Below are 16,575 nucleotides of genomic sequence, written 5' to 3'. Positions count from 1 at the left end.
TAAGCAAGTGTTTTAAAAGGAAAAAATTTTGTACGCAAAGGAGGCACTGATTCTCCCGACTCCTGATCTGGGAGCCGCGAATCATGCCTTATTGTAGTTGAGCACGCTTACATTGGGCGGGTTACTTCGGAGGGCGCACTTCAGAGGAGAGAGGAGTGGGGGAGAAGGAGGAGGCTCGCTCTTGTCAGAAGAGACCACACAAGAGCCTTGCCGTCTCTTCCATCCCAAAGGTGGGTGGGTATGGGAGATTTGGTGGCCCCAATTCTTCTCGGGGGGTGTGTCTGCGTCTCCCGGGGCTGCTGGCTAGATAGACTCCCAAAGAATGACCTCTTCCCTCCTAGTCCCCCTCCCACCTCCACTGTACCTGGAGAAAAACATGCCAAGAATGGCACCGGGGGCTGCTCTCGGGCGGCAGCTGGGCAGCTGTTTGCCCTGTGGGTGGCTGGAAATGTCCGCGCATTTCAGCCAGCCATAAAATACTTAGCCGGGGGTTTCCTTGCAAGAGCCAGGCGGGAGAAGCCCTCGCTTCTTTCTTGTGGAGACGGGCACTTTGCATCGCGGGAGCCACCAAGCGCCAGGCTGCAAAGTGCCACGGGAGCCACCAAGCGCCTTTGCTGCAGATCCTGTGGTCTGGCTGGAACCGTCCGCACATTTCATCCAGCCATAAAACACTTAGCCGGGGTTTCCTTGCAGGATCCAGGCGGTGAAGCCCTTGCTTCTTTCTTCTTTCTCCTCCAACAGGCCCAAATTTCACAAATTCAACCCCCAAATTTTCAAATTCCAATTCCAATTCTGAATCTTCGGGTTCTTGTTACCCTAATCCAAATAGGGGTTGAGGTACCCAAAAAGGAACCCCCCTCCCAAAAAACCCAACATATCATGATGACAATGAATATGCTGCTGTTTTCTTCATCTTGCTTCTTGTGTTTGATTTTATAATCCATATGCCAGTTAAAACTATAATCCAACTTGTGAATCTTCCGACCAGGAGAAATTGCACAAATTCAACCCCCAAATTTTCAAATTTCACTTCCAATTCCAATTCTGAATCTTCGGGTTCTTGTTATCCTAATCCAGGGACATGCAGTCACTAGAGGCGGGGAAGGCGTGGCCTCACCAGTCTCCTGAGGAAAAGGAAAGAATTTTAAAGATTTTTTTTAAAAATAATTAAAGCCAAGGTAGTTGCTACCAGACTCCAAGTCAAAGTGACTTGGAGTCTGCTTAGTGTTAACTATAGGAGGAGGCGAGAGAAGTATGGGCCTCCTTTGCATAAGGAATTTTTCACCTTTTAAAATTTAACCAAGGGTTAAAAAGCAAAAAAAATTTGCATGCAAAGGAGGCACTGATTCTCCCGCCTCCTCATCTGGGAGCCGCGAATTATGCCTTGTTGCAGTTGAGCACTCTTACATTCGGCGGGTTATTTCGGAGGGCACACTTCAGAGGAGAGAGGAGTGGGGGAGAAGGAGGAGGCTCGCTCTTGTCGTCTCTTGCATCCCAAAGGTGGGTGGGTGTGGGAGATTTGGTGGCCCCAATTCTTCTCTGGGGGGGGTGTCTCCCGGGGCTGCTGGCTAGATAGACTTCCAAAGAATGACCCCTTCCCTCCTAGTCCCCCTCCCATCTCCACTGTACCTGGAGAAAAACATGCCAAGAATGGCACCGGGGGCTGCTCTCGGGCGGCAGCTGGGCAGCTGTTTGCCCTGTGGTTGGCTGGAAATGTCCGCGCATTTCAGCCATCCATAAAATACTTAGCCGGGGGTTTCCTTGCAAGAGCCAGGCGGGAGAAGCCCTCGCTTATTTCTTGTGGAGACGGGCAATTTGCATCGCGGGAGCCACCAAGCGCCAGGCTGCAAAGTGCCACGGGAGCCACCAAGCGCCTTTGCTGCAGATCCTGTGGTCTGGGTGGAAACGTCCGCACATTTCATCCAGCCATAAAACACTTAGCCAGGGTTTCCTTGCAGGATCCAGGCGGGTGAAGCCCTTGCTTCTTTCTTCTTTCTCCTCCAACAGTCCCAAATTTCACAAATTCAACCCCCAAATTCTCAAATTCCAACTCCAATTATGAATCTTCAGGTTCTTGTTATCCTAATCCAGGGACGTGCAGTCACTAGAGACGTGGAAGGCGGGGCCTCACCAGTCTCCTGAGGAAAAGGAAAGAATTTTAAAGAATTTTTAAAAAATAATTAAAGCCAAGGTAGTTGCTACCAGACTCCAAGTCACAGTGACTTGGAGTCTGCTTAGTGTTAACTATAGGAGGAGGCGAGAGAACTATGGGCCTCCTTTGCATAAGGAATTTCTCACCTTTTAAAATTTAAGCAAGTGTTTTAAAAGGAAAAAATTTTGTATGCAAAGGAGGCACTGATTCTCCCGACTCCTGATCTGGGAGCCGCGAATCATGCCTTATTGTAGTTGAGCACGCTTACATTGGGCGGGTTACTTCGGAGGGCGCACTTCAGAGGAGAGTGGAGTGGGGGAGAAGGAGGAGGCTCGCTCTTGTCAGAAGAGACCACACAAGAGCCTTGCCGTCTCTTCCATCCCAAGGTGGGTGGGTATGGGAGATTTGGTGGCCCCAATTCTTCTCGGGGGGGGGGGTGTCTCCCGGGGCTGCTGGCGAGATAGACTCCCAAAGAGCGACCCCTTCCCTCCTAGTCCCCCTCCCATCTCCACTGTACCTGGAGAAAAACATGCCAAGAATGGCACCGGGGGCTGCTCTCAGGCGGCAGCTGGGCAGCCGTTTGCCCTGTGGGTGGCAGGAAATGTCCGCGCATTTCAGCCAGCCATAAAATACTTAGCCGGGGGTTTCCTTGCAAGAGCCAGGCGGGAGAAGCACTCGCTTCTTTCTTGTGGAGACTGGCACTTTGCATCGCGAGAGCCACTAAGCGCCAGTCTCCAAAGTGCCACGGGAGCCACCAAGCGCCTTTGCTGCAGACCCTGTGGTCTGGCTGGAACCGTCCCACATATCATCCAGCCATAAAACACTTAGCCGGGGTTTCCTTGCAGGATCCAGGCGGTTGAAGCCCTTGCTTCTTTCTTCTTTCTCCAACAACAGGCCCAAATTTCACAAATTCAACCCCCAAATTTTCAAATTCCAGTTCCAATTCTGAATCTTCGGGTTCTTGTTACCCTAATCCAAATAGGGGTTGAAGTACCCAAAAAGGAATCCCCCTCTCAAAAACCCCAACATATCATGATGACAATGAATATGCTGCTGTTTTCTTCATCTTGCTTCTTGTGTTTAATTTTATAATCCATATGCCAGTTAAAACTATAATCCAACTTGTGAATCTTGCGACCAGGAGAAATTGCACAAATTCAACCCCCAAATTTTCAAATTTCACTTCCAATTCCAATTCTGAATCTTCGGGTTCTTGTTATCCTAATCCAGGCACATGCAGTCACTAGCGGCGGGGAAGGCGGGGCCTCACCAGTCTCCTGAGGAAAAGGAAAGAATTTTAAAGAATTTTTAAAAAAATAATTAAAGCCAAGGTAGTTGCTACCAGACTCCAAGTCACAGTGACTTGGAGTCTGCTTAGTGTTAACTATAGGAGGAGGCGAGAGAACTATGGGCCTCCTTTGCATAAGGAATTTTTCACATTTTAAAATTTAACCAAGGGTTAAAAAGCAAAAAAATTTGCATGCAAAGGAGGCACTGATTCTCCCGCCTCCTGATTTGGAGCCGCGAATCATGCCTTGTTGCAGTTGAGCACTCTTACATTGGGCGGGTTATTTCGGAGGGCGCACTTCAGAGGAGAGAGGAGTGGGGGAGAAGGAGGAGGCTCGCTCTTGTCAGAAGAGACCACACAAGAGCCTTGTCGTCTCTTGCATCCCAAAGGTGGGTGGGTGTGGGAGATTTGGTGGCCCCAATTCTTCTCGGGGTGTGTGTGTCTCCCGTGGCTGCTGGCTAGATAGACTCCCAAAGAATGACCCCTTCCCTCCTAGTCCCCCTCCCATCTCCACTGTACCTGGAGAAAGACATGCCAAGAATGGCACCGGGGGCTGCTCTCGGGCGGCAGCTGGGCAGCTGTTTGCCCTGTGGGTGGCTGGAAATGTCCGTGCATTTCAGCCAGCCATAAAATACTTAGGGGGGGTTTCCTTGCAAGAGCCAGGCGGGAGAAGCCCTCGCTTCTTTCTTGTGGAGACGGGCACTTTGCATCGCGGGAGCCACCAAGCGCAGTCTGCAAAGTGCCACGGGAGCCACCAAGCGCCTTTGCTGCAGATCCTGTGGTCTGGCTGGAACCGTCCGCACATTTCATCCAGCCATAAAACACTTAGCCGGGGTTTCCTTGCAGGATCCAGGCGGGTGAAGCCCTTGCTTCTTTCTTCTTTCTCCTCCAAAAGGCCCAAATTTCACAAATTCACCCCCCAAATTTTCAAATTCCAATTCCAATTCTGAATCTTCGGGTTCTTGTTACCCTAATCCAAATAGGGGTTGAGGTACCAAAAAAGGAATCTCCCCTCCAAAAAAACCCAACATATCATGATGACAATGAATATGCTGCTGTTTTCTTCATCTTGCTTCTTGTGTTTGATTTTATAATCCACGTGCCAGTTAAAACTATAATCCAACTTGTGAATCTTCCGACCAGGACAAATTGCACAAATTCAACCCCCAAATTTTCAAATTTCACTTCCAATTCCAATTCTGAATCTTCGGGTTCTTGTTATCCTAATACAGGGACATGCATTCACTAGAGGCGGGGAAGGCGGGGCCTCACCAGTCTCCTGAGGAAAAGGAAAGAATTTTAAAGAATTTTTTAAAAAATAATTAAAGCCAAGGTAGTTGCTACCAGACTCCAAGTCACAGTGACTTGGAGTCTGCTTAGTGTTAACTATAGGAGGAGGCGAGAGAACTATGGGCCTCCTTTGCATAAGGAATTTTTCACCTTTTAAAATTTAACCAAGGGTTTTAAAAGGAAAAAATTTTGTATGCAAAGGAGGCACTGATTCTCCCGACTCCTGATGTAAGAGCAGCGAATCATGCCTTATTTCAGTTGAGCACGCTTACATTGGGCGGGTTACTTCGGAGGGCGCACTTCAGAGGAGAGTGGAGTGAGGGAGAAGGAGGAGGCTCGCTCTTGTCAGAAGAGACCACACAAGAGCCTTGCCGTCTCTTCCATCCCAAAGGTGGGTGGGTGTGGGAGATTTGGTGGCCCCAATTCTTCTCGGGGGGTGTGTCTGTGTCTCCCGGGGCTGCTGGCTAGATAGACTCCCAAAGAATGACCCCTTCCCTCCTAGTCCCCCTCCCATCTCCACTGTACCTGGAGAAAAACATGCCAAGAATGGCACCGGGGGCTGCTCTTGGGCGGCAGATGGGCAGCCGTTTGCCCTGTGGGTGGCTGGAAATGTCCGCGCATTTCAGCCAGCCATAAAATACTTAGCCAGGGGTTTCCTTGCAAGAACCAGGCGGGAGAAGCCCTCGCTTCTTTCTTGTGGAGACGGCCACTTTGCATCGTGAGAGCCACTAAGCGCCAGTCTGCAAAGTGCCACGGGAGCCACCAAGTGCCTTTGCTGCAGACCCTGTGGTCTGGCTGGAACCGTCTGCACATTTCATCCAGCCATAAAACACTTAGCCGGGGTTTCCTTGCAGGATCCAGGCGGTGAAGCCCTTGCTTCTTTCTTCTTTCTCCTCCAACAGGCCCAAATTTCACAAATTCAACCCCCAAATTTTCAAATTCCAATTCCAATTCTGAATCTTCGGGTTCTTGTTACCCTAATCCAAATAGGGGTTGAGGTACCCAAAAAGGAACCCCCCCTCCCAAAAAACCCAACATATCATGATGACAATGAATATGCTGCTGTTTTCTTCATCTTGCTTCTTGTGTTTGATTTTATAATCCATATGCCAGTTAAAACTATAATCCAATTTGTGAATCTTCCGACCAGGACAAATTGCACAAATTCAACCCCCAAATTTTCAAATTTCACTTCCAATTCCAATTCTGAATCTTCGGGTTCTTGTTATCCTAATCCAGGGACATGCAGTCACTAGAGGCATGGAAGGCGGGGCCTCACCAGTCTCCTGAGGAAAAGGAAAGAATTTTAAAGAATTTTTTAAAAATAATTAAAGCCAAGGTAGTTGCTACAAGACTCCAAGTCACAGTGACTTGGAGTCTCCTTTGTGTTAACTATAGGAGGAGGCGAGAGAACTCTGGGCCTCCTTTGCATAAGGAATTTTTCACCTTTAAAAATTTAAGCAAGGGTTAAAAAGCAAAAAATTTTGTATGCAAAGGAGGCACTGATTCTCCCGCGTCCTGATCTGGGAGCAGCGAATCATGCCTTGTTGCAGTTGAGCACACTTACATTGGGCGGGTTATTTCGGAGGGCGCACTTCAGAGGAGAGAGGAGTGGGGGAGAAGGAGAAGGCTTGCTCTTGTCAGAAGAGACCACACAAGAGCCTTGCCGTCTCTTGCATCCCAAAGGTGGGTGGGTGTGGGAGATTTGGTGGCCCCAATTCTTCTTCGGGGGGGGGGTGTCTCCAGGGGCTGCTGGCGAGATAGATTACCAAAGAATGACCCCTTCCCTCCTAGTCCCCCTCCCATCTCCACTGTACCTGGAGAAAAACATGCCAAGAATGGCACCGGGGGCTGCTCTCGAGCAGCAGCTGGGCAGCCGTTTGCCCTGTGGGTGGCTGGAAATATCCGCGCATTTCAACCAGCCATAAAATACTTAGCCGGGGGTTTCCTTGCAAGAGCCAGGCGGGAGAAGCCCTCGCTTCTTTCTTGTGGAGACGGGCACTTTGCATCGCGGGAGCCACCAAGCGCCAGGCTGCAAAGTGCCACGGGAGCCACCAAGCGCCTTTGCTGCACACCCTGTGGTCTGGCTGGAAACGTCCTCACATTTCAGCCAGCCATAAAATACTTAGCCGGGGGTTTCCGTGCAAGAGCCAGGCGGGAGAAGCCCTCGCTTCTTTCTTGTGGAGACGGGCACTTTGAATCGCGAGAGCCACCAAGCGCCAGGCTGTAAAGTGCCACGGGAGCCACCAAGCGCCTTTGCTGCAGACCCTGTGGTCTGGCTGGAAACATCCGCACATTTCATCCAGCCATAAAACACTTAGCCGGGGTTTCCTTGCAGGATCCAGGCGGGTGAAGCCCTTGCTTCTTTCTTCTTTCTCCTCCAACAGTCCCAAATTTCACAAATTCACCCCCCAAATTTTCAAATTCCAATTCCAATTCTGAATCTTCGGGTTCTTGTTACCCTAATCCAAATAGGGGTTGAGGTACCCAAAAAGGAATCCCCCCTCCCAAAAAACCCAACATATCATGATGACAATGAATATGCTGCTGTTTTCTTCATCTTGCTTCTTGTGTTTGATTTTATAATCCATGTGCCAGTTAAAACTATAATCCAAATTGTGAATCTTCCCACCAGACAAATTGCACAAATTCAACCCCCAAATTTTCAAATTTCACTTCCAATTCCAATTCTGAATCTTCGGGTTCTTGTTATCCTAATCCAGGGACATGCAGTCACTAGAGGCGGGGAAGGCGGGGCCTCACCAGTCTCCTGAGGAAAAGGAAAGAATTTCAAAGAATTTTTTAAAAATAATTAAAGCCAAGGTAGTTGCTACCAGACTCCAAGTCACAGTGACTTGGAGTCTCCTTAGTGTTAACTATAGGAGGAGGCGAGAGAACTATGGGCCTCCTTTGCATAAGGAATTTCTCACCTTTTAAAATTTAAGCAAGGGTTAAAAAGCAAAAAAATTTGTATGCAAAGGAGGCACTGATTCTCCCGCCTCCTGACCTGGGAGCAGCGAATCATGCCCTGTTGCAGTTGAGCACGCTTACATTGGGCGGGTTATTTCGGAGGGCGCACTCCAGAGGAGAGAGGAGTGGGGGAGAAGGAGGAGGCTCGCTCTTGTCAGAAGAGACCACACAAGAGCCTTGCCGTCTCTTGCATCCCAAAGGTGGGTGGGTGTGGGAAATTTCGTGGCCCCAATTCTTCTCGGGGGGGGGGGTGTCTCCCGGGGCTGCTGGCTAGATAGACTCCCAAAGAGCGACCCCTTCCCTCCTAGTCCCCCTCCCATCTCCACTGTACCTGGAGAAAAACATGCCAAGAATGGCATCGGGGGCTGCTCTCGAGCAGCAGCTGGGCAGCCGTTTGCCCTGTGGGTGGCTGGAAATGTCCGCGCATTTCAACCAGCCATAAAATACTTAGCCGGGGGTTTCCTTGCAGGAGCCAGGCGGGAAAAGCCCTGGCTTCTTTCTTGTGGAGACGGGCACTTTGCATCGCGGGAGCCACCAAGCGCCAGGCTGCAAAGTGCCACGGGAGCCACCAAGCGCCTTTGCTGCAGACCCTGTGGTCTGGCTGGAAACGTCCTCACATTTCAGCCAGCCATAAAATACTTAGCCGGAGGTTTCCTTGCAAGAGCCAGGCGGGAGAAGCCCTCGCTTCTTTCTTGTGGAGACGGGCACTTTGCATCGCGAGAGCCACCAAGCGCCAGGCTGTAAAGTGCCACGGGAGCCACCAAGCGCCTTTGCTGCAGACCTTGTGGTCTGGCTGGAACCGTCCACACATTTCATCCAGCCATAAAACACTTAGCCAGGGTTTCCTTGCAGGATCCAGGCGGGTGAAGCCCTTGCTTCTTTCTTCTTTCTCCTCCAACAGTCCCAAATTTCACAAATTCACCCCCCAAATTTTCAAATTCCAATTCCAATTCTGAATCTTCGGGTTCTTGTTATCCTAATCCAGGGACGTGCAGTCACTAGAGGCATGGAAGGTGGGGCCTCACCAGTCTCCTGAGGAAAAGGAAAGAATTTTAAAGAATTTTTTAAAAATAATTAAAGCCAAGGTAGTTGCTACCAGACTCCAAGTCACAGTGACTTGGAGTCTGCTTAGTGTTAACTATAGGAGGAGGTGAGAGAACTATGGGCCTCCTTTGCATAAGGAATTTTTCACCTTTTAAAATTTAACCAAGGGTTAAAAAGCAAAAAAAATTGTATGCAAAGGAGGCACTGATTCTCCCGCCTCCTGACCTGGGAGCAGCGAATCATGCCCTGTTGCAGTTGAGCACGCTTACATTGGGCGGGTTATTTCGGAGGACGCACTTCAGAGGAGAGAGGAGTGGGGGAGAAGGAGGAGGCTCGCTCTTGTCAGAAGAGACCACACAAGAGCCTTGCCGTCTCTTGCATCCCAAAGGTGGGTGGGTGTGGGAGATTTCGTGGCCCCAATTCTTCTCGGGGGGGGTGTCTCCCGGGGCTGCTGGCTAGATAGACTCCCAAAGAGCGACCCCTTCCCTCCTAGTCCCCCTCCCATCTCCACTGTACCTGGAGAAAAACATGCCAAGAATGGCATCGGGGGCTGCTCTCGAGCAGCAGCTGGGCAGCCGTTTGCCCTGTGGGTGGCTGGAAATGTCCGCGCATTTCAACCAGCCATAAAATACTTAGCCGGGGGTTTCCTTGCAGGAGCCAGGCGGGAAAAGCCCTCGCTTCTTTCTTGTGGAGACGGGCACTTTGCATCGCGGGAGCCACCAAGCGCCAGGCTGCAAAGTGCCACGGGAGCCACCAAGCGCCTTTGCTGCAGACCCTGTGGCCTGGCTGGAAACGTCCTCACATTTCAGCCAGCCATAAAATACTTAGCCAGGGGTTTCCTTGCAAGAGCCAGGCGGGAGAAGCCCTCGCTTCTTTCTTGTGGAGACGGGCACTTTGCATCGCGAGAGCCACCAAGCGCCAGGCTGTAAAGTGCCACGGGAGCCACCAAGCGCCTTTGCTGCAGACCCTGTGGTCTGGCTGGAACCGTCCGCACATTTCATCCAGCCATAAAACACTTAGCCGGGGTTTCCTTGCAGGATCCAGGCGGGTGAAGCCCTTGCTTCTTTCTTCTTTCTCCTCCAACAGTCCCAAATTTCACAAATTCACCCCCCAAATTTTCAAATTCCAATTCCAATTCTGAATCTTCGGGTTCTTGTTATCCTAATCCAGGGACGTACAGTCACTAGAAGCAGGGGAGACGGGGCCTCACCAGTCTCCTGAGGAAAAGGAAAGAATTTTAAAGAATTTTTTAAAAATAATTAAAGCCAAGGTAGTTGCTACCAGACTCCAAGTCACAGTGACTTGGAGTCTGCTTAGTGTTAACTATAGGAGGAGGCGAGAGAACTATGGGCCTCCTTTGCATAAGGAATTTTTCACCTTTTAAAATTTAACCAAGGGTTAAAAAGCAAAAAATTTTGTATGCAAAGGAGGCAGTGATTCTCCCGCCTCCTGATCTGGGAGCAGCGAATCATGCCCTGTTGCAGTTGAGCACGCTTACATTGGGCGGGTTATTTCGGAGGGCGCACTTCAGAGGAGAGAGGAGTGGGGGAGAAGGAGGAGGCTCGCTCTTGTCAGAAGAGACCACATAAGAGCCTTGTCGTCTCTTCCATCCCAAAGGTGGGTGGGTGTGGGAGATTTGGTGGCCCCAATTCTTCTCGGGGGGGGGGGGTGTCTCCCGGGGCTGCTGGCTAGATAGACTCCCAAAGAGCGACCCCTTCCCTCCTAGTCCCCCTCCCATCTCCACTGTATCTGGAGAAAAACATGCCAAGAATGGCACCGGGGGCTGCTCTTGGGCGGCAGCTTGGCAGCCGTTTGCCCTGTGGGTGGCTGGAAATGTCCGCGCATTTCAGCCAGCCATAAAATACTTAGCCAGGGGTTTCCTTGGAAGAACCAGGCGGGAGAAGCCCTCGCTTCTTTCTTGTGGAGACGGCCACTTTGCATCGCGAGAGCCACTAAGCGCCAGTCTGCAAAGTGCCACGGGAGCCACCAAGCGCCTTTGCTGCAGACCCTGTGGTCTGGCTGGAACCGTCCGCACATTTCATCCAGCCATAAAACACTTAGCCGGGGTTTCCTTGCAGGATCCAGGCGGGTGAAGCCCTTGCTTCTTTCTTCTTTCTCCTCCAACAGGCCCAAATTTCACAAATTCAACCCCCAAATTTTCAAATTCCAATTCCAATTCTGAATCTTCGGGTTCTTGTTACCCTAATCCAAATAGGGGTTGAGGTACCCAAAAAGGAATCCCCCCTCCCAAAAAACCCAACATATCATGATGACAATGAATATGCTGCTGCTTTCTTCATCTTGCTTCTTGTGTTTGATTTTATAATCCATGTGCCAGTTAAAACTATAATCCAAATTGTGAATTTTCCCACCAGGACAAATTGCACAAATTCAACCCCCAAATTTTCAAATTTCACTTCCAATTCCAATTCTGAATCTTCGGGTTCTTGTTATCCTAATCCAGGGACATGCAGTCACTAGAGGCGGGGAAGGCGGGGCCTCACCAGTCTCCTGAGGAAAAGGAAAGAATTTTAAAGAATTTTTTAAAAATAATTAAAGCCAAGGTAGTTGCTACCAGACTCAAAGTCACAGTGACTTGGAGTCTCCTTAGTGTTAACTATAGGAGGAGGCGAGAGAACTATGGGCCTCCTTTGCATAAGGAATTTCTCACCTTTTAAAATTTAACCAAGGGTTAAAAAGCAAAAAAATTTGCATGCAAAGGAGGCACTGATTCTCCCGCCTCCTGATCTGGGAGCAGCGAATCATGCCTTGTTGCAGTTGAGCACGCTTACATTGGGCGGGTTATTTCGGAGGGCGCACTTCAGAGGAGAGAGGAGTGGGGGAGAAGGAGGAGGCTCGCTCTTGTCAGAAGAGACCACACAAGAGCCTTGCCGTCTCTTGCATCCCAAAGGTGGGTGGGTGTGGGAGATTTCGTGGCCCCAATTCTTCTCGGGGGGGGGGTGTCTCCCGGGGCTGCTGGCTAGATAGACTCCCAAAGAGCGACCCCTTCCCTCCTAGTCCCCCTCCCATCTCCACTGTACCTGGAGAAAAACATGCCAAGAATGGCATTGGGGGCTGCTCTCGAGCAGGAGCTGGGCAGCCGTTTGCCCTGTGGGTGGCTGGAAATGTCCGCGCATTTCAACCAGCCATAAAATACTTAGCCGGGGGTTTCCTTGCAGGAGCCAGGCGGGAGAAGCCCTCGCTTCTTTCTTGTGGAGACGGGCACTTTGCATCGCGGGAGCCACCAAGCGCCAGGCTGCAAAGTGCCACGGGAGCCACCAAGCGCCTTTGCTGCAGACCCTGTGGTCTGGCTGGAAACGTCCTCACATTTCAGCCAGCCATAAAATACTTAGCCAGGGGTTTCCTTGCAAGAGCCAGGCGGGAGAAGCCCTCGCTTCTTTCTTGTGGAGACGGGCACTTTGCATCCCGAGAGCCACCAAGCGTCAGGCTGTAAAGTGCCACGGGAGCCACCAAGCGCCTTTGCTGCAGACCTTGTGGTCTGGCTGGAACCGTCCGCACATTTCATCCAGCCATAAAAGACTTAGCCGGTGTTTCCTTGCAGGATCCAGGCGGGTGAAGCCCTTGCTTCTTTCTTCTTTCTCCTCCAACAGTCCCAAATTTCACAAATTCACCCCCCAAATTTTCAAATTCCAAATCCAATTCTGAATCTTCGGGTTCTTGTTATCCTAATCCAGGGACGTGCAGTCACTAGAGGCATGGAAGGCGGGGCCTCACCAGTCTCCTGAGGAAAAGGAAAGAATTTTAAAGAATTTTTTAAAAATAATTAAAGCCAATGTAGTTGCTACCATACTCCAAGTCACAGTGACTTGGAGTCTGCTTAGTGTTAACTATAGGAGGAGGCGAGAGAACTATGGGCCTCCTTTGCATAAGGAATTTTTCACCTTTTAAAATTTAACCAAGGGTTAAAAAGCAAAAAATTTTGTATGCAAAGGAGGCACTGATTCTCCCGCCTCCTGATCTGGGAGCAGCGAATCATGCCCTGTTGCAGTTGAGCACGCTTACATTGGGCGGGTTATTTCGGAGGGCGCACTTCAGAGGAGAGTGGAGTGGGGGAGAAGGAGGAGGCTCGCTCTTGTCAGAAGAGACCACATAAGAGCCTTGTCGTCTCTTCCATCCCAAAGGTGGGTGGGTGTGGGAGATTTGGTGGCTCCAATTCTTCTCTGGGGGGGGTGTCTCCCGGGGCTGCTGGCTAGATAGACTCCCAAAGAGCGACCCCTTCCCTCCTAGTCCCCCTCCCATCTCCACTGTATCTGGAGAAAAACATGCCAAGAATGGCACCGGGGGCTGCTCTCGGGCGGCAGCTGGGCAGCCGTTTGCCCTGTGGGTGGCTGGAAATGTCCGCGCATTTCAGCCAGCCATAAAATACTTAGCCGGGGGTTTCCTTGGAAGAACCAGGTGGGAGAAGCCCTCACTTCTTTCTTGTGGAGACGGCCACTTTGCATCGCGAGAGCCACTAAGCACCAGTCTGCAAAGTGCCACGGGAGCCACCAAGCGCCTTTGCTGCAGACCCTGTGGTCTGGCTGGAACCGTCCGCACATTTCATCCAGCCATAAAACACTTAGCCGGGGTTTCCTTGCAGGATCCAGGCGGGTGAAGCCCTTGCTTCTTTCTTCTTTCTCCTCCAACAGGCCCAAATTTCACAAATTCAACCCCCAAATTTTCAAATTCCAATTCCAATTCTGAATCTTCGGGTTCTTGTTACCCTAATCCAAATAGGGGTTGAGGTACCCAAAAAGGAATCCCCCCTCCCAAAAAACCCAACATATCATGATGACAATGAATATGCTGCTGTTTTCTTCATCTTGCTTCTTGTGTTTGATTTTATAATCCATGTGCCAGTTAAAACTATAATCCAAATTGTGAATCTTCCGACCAGGACAAATTGCACAAATTCAACCCCCAAATTTTCAAATTTCACTTCCAATTCCAATTCTGAATCTTCGGGTTCTTGTTATCCTAATCCAGGGACATGCAGTCACTAGAGGCGGAGAAGGCGGGGCCTCACCAGTCTCCTGAGGAAAAGGAAAGAATTTTAAAGAATTTTTAAAAAATAATTAAAGCCAAGGTAGTTGCTACCAGACTCCAAGTCACAGTGACTTGGAGTCTGCTTAGTGTTAACTATAGGAGGAGGCGAGAGAACTATGGGCCTCCTTTGCATAAGGAATTTTTCACCTTTTAAAATTTAAGAAAGTGTTTTAAAAGGAAAAAATTTTGTATGCAAAGGAGGCACTGATTCTCCCGACTCCTGATCTAAGAGCAGCGAATCATGCCTTATTGCAGTTGAACACGCTTACATTGGGCGGGTTACTTCGGAGGGTGCACTTCAGAGGAGAGTGGAGTGGGGGAGAAGGAGGAGGCTCGCTCTTGTCAGAAGAGACCACACAAGAGCCTTGCCGTCTCTTCCATCCCAAAGGTGGGTGGGTGTGGGAGATTTGGTGGCCCCAATTCTTCTCGGGGGGTGTGTCTGTGTCTCCCGGGGCTGCTGGCTAGATATTCTCCCAAAGAATGACCCCTTCCCTCCTAGTCCCCCTCCCATCTCCACTGTACCTGGAGAAAAACATGCCAAGAATGGCACCGGGGGCTGCTCTTGGGCGGCAGCTGGGCAGCCGTTTGCCCTGTGGGTGGCTGGAAATGTCCGCGCATTTCAGCCAGCCATAAAATACTTAGCCAGGGGTTTCCTTGCAAGAACCAGGCGGGAGAAGCCCTCGCTTCTTTCTTGTGGAGACGGCCACTTTGCATCGTGAGAGCCACTAAGCGCCAGTCTGCAAAGTGCCACGGGAGCCACCAAGCGCCTTTGCTGCAGACCCTGTGGTCTGGCTGGAACCGTCCGCTCATTTCATCCAGCCATAAAACACTTAGCCGGAGTTTTCTTGCAGGATCCAGGCGGTGAAGCCCTTGATTCTTTCTTCTTTCTCCTCCAACAGGCCCAAATTGCACAAATTCAACCCCCAAATTTTCAAATTCTAATTCCAATTCTGAATCTTCGGGTTCTTGTTATCCTAATCCAGGGATGTGCAGTCACTAGAGGCATGGAAGGCGGGGCCTCACCAGTCTCCTGAGGAAAAGGAAAGAATTTTAAAAAATTTTAAAAAAATAATTAAAGCCAAGGTAGTTGCTACCAGACTCCAAGTCACAGTGACTTGGAGTCTGCTTCGTGTTAACTATAGGAGGAGGCGAGAGAACTATGGGCCTCCTTTGCATAAGGAATTTTTCACCTTTTAAAATTTAAGCAAGGGTTAAAAAGCAAAAAATTTTGTTTGCAAAGGAGGCACTGATTCTCCCGCCTCCTGATTTGGGAGCAGCGAATCATGCCTTGTTGCAGTTGAGCACGCTTACATTGGGCGGGTTATTTCGGAGGGCGCACTTCAGAGGAGAGAGGAGTGGGGGAAAAGGAGGAGGCTCGCTCTTGTCAGAAGAGACCACACAAGAGCCTTGTCGTCTCTTGCATCCCAAAGGTGGGTGGGTGTGGGAGATTTGGTGGCTCCAATTCTTCTCTGGGGGGGGGTGTCTCCCGGGGCTGCTGGCTAGATAGACTCCCAAAGAGCGAAGCCTTCCCTCCTAGTCCCCCTCCCATCTCCACTGTACCTGGAGAAAAACATGCCAAGAATGGCACCGGGGGCTGCTCTCGAGCAGCAGCTGGGCAGCCGTTTGCCCTGTGGGTGGCTGGAAATGTCCGTGCATGTCAACCAGCCATAAAATACTTAACCGGGGGTTTCCTTGCAAGAGCCAGGCGGGAGAAGCCCTCGCTTCTTTCTTGTGGAGACGGGCACTTTGCATCACGGGAGCTACCAAGCGGCATGCTGCAAAGTGCCACGGGAGCCACCAAGCGCCTTTGCTGCAGACCCTGTGGTCTGGCTGGAACCGTCCGCACATTTCATCCAGCCATAAAACACTTAGCCGGGGTTTCCTTGCAGGATCCAGGCGGGTGAAGCCCTTGCTTCTTTCTTCTTTCTCCTCCAACAGTCCCAAATTTCACAAATTCACCCCCCAAATTTTCAAATTCCAATTCCAATTCTGAATCTTCGGGTTCTTGTTATCCTAATCCAGGGACGTGCAGTCACTAGAGGCATGGAAGGCGGGGCCTCACCAGTCTCCTGAGGAAAAGGAAAGAATTTTAAAGAATTTTTAAAAAATAATTAAAGCCAAGGTAGTTGCTACCAGACTCCAAGTCACAGTGACTTGGAGTCTGCTTAGTGTTAACTATAGGAGGAGGCGAGAGAACTATGGGCCTCCTTTGCATAAGGAATTTTTCACCTTTTAAAATTTAACCAAGGGTTAAAAAGCAAAAAATTTTGTATGCAAAGGAGGCACTGATTCTCCCGCCTCCTGATCTGGGAGCAGCGAATCATGCCCTGTTGCAGTTGAGCACGCTTACATTGGGCGGGTTATTTCAGAGGGCGCACTTCAGAGGAGAGAGGAGTGGGGGAGAAGGAGGAGGCTCGCTCTTGTCAGAAGAGACCACATAAGAGCCTTGTCGTCTCTTCCATCCCAAAGGTGGGTGGGTGTGGGAGATTTGGTGGCCCCAATTCTTCTCGGGGGGTGTGTCTGTGTCTCCCGGGGCTGCTGGCTAGATAGACTCCCAAAGAGCGACCCCTTCCCTCCTAGTCCCCCTCCCATCTCCACTGTATCTGGAGAAAAACATGCCAAGAATGGCACCGGGGGCTGCTCTTGGGCGGCAGCTGGGCAGCCGTTTGCCCTGTGGGTGGCTGGAAATGTCCGCGCATTTCAGCCAGCCATAAAATACTTAGCCGGGGGGTTCCTTGGAAGAACCAGGTGGGAGAAGCCCTCGCTTCTTTCTTGTGGAGACGGC

The sequence above is a fragment of the Thamnophis sirtalis genome, unplaced genomic scaffold, assembly GCF_051295495.1.
Source record: "Thamnophis sirtalis isolate CommonGarterSnake01/CBP01778 unplaced genomic scaffold, rThaSir2_p1.2 scaffold_4, whole genome shotgun sequence".
Classification (NCBI taxonomy): Eukaryota; Metazoa; Chordata; class Lepidosauria; order Squamata; family Natricidae; genus Thamnophis; species Thamnophis sirtalis.
This window is presented reverse-complemented; position numbering follows the sequence as displayed.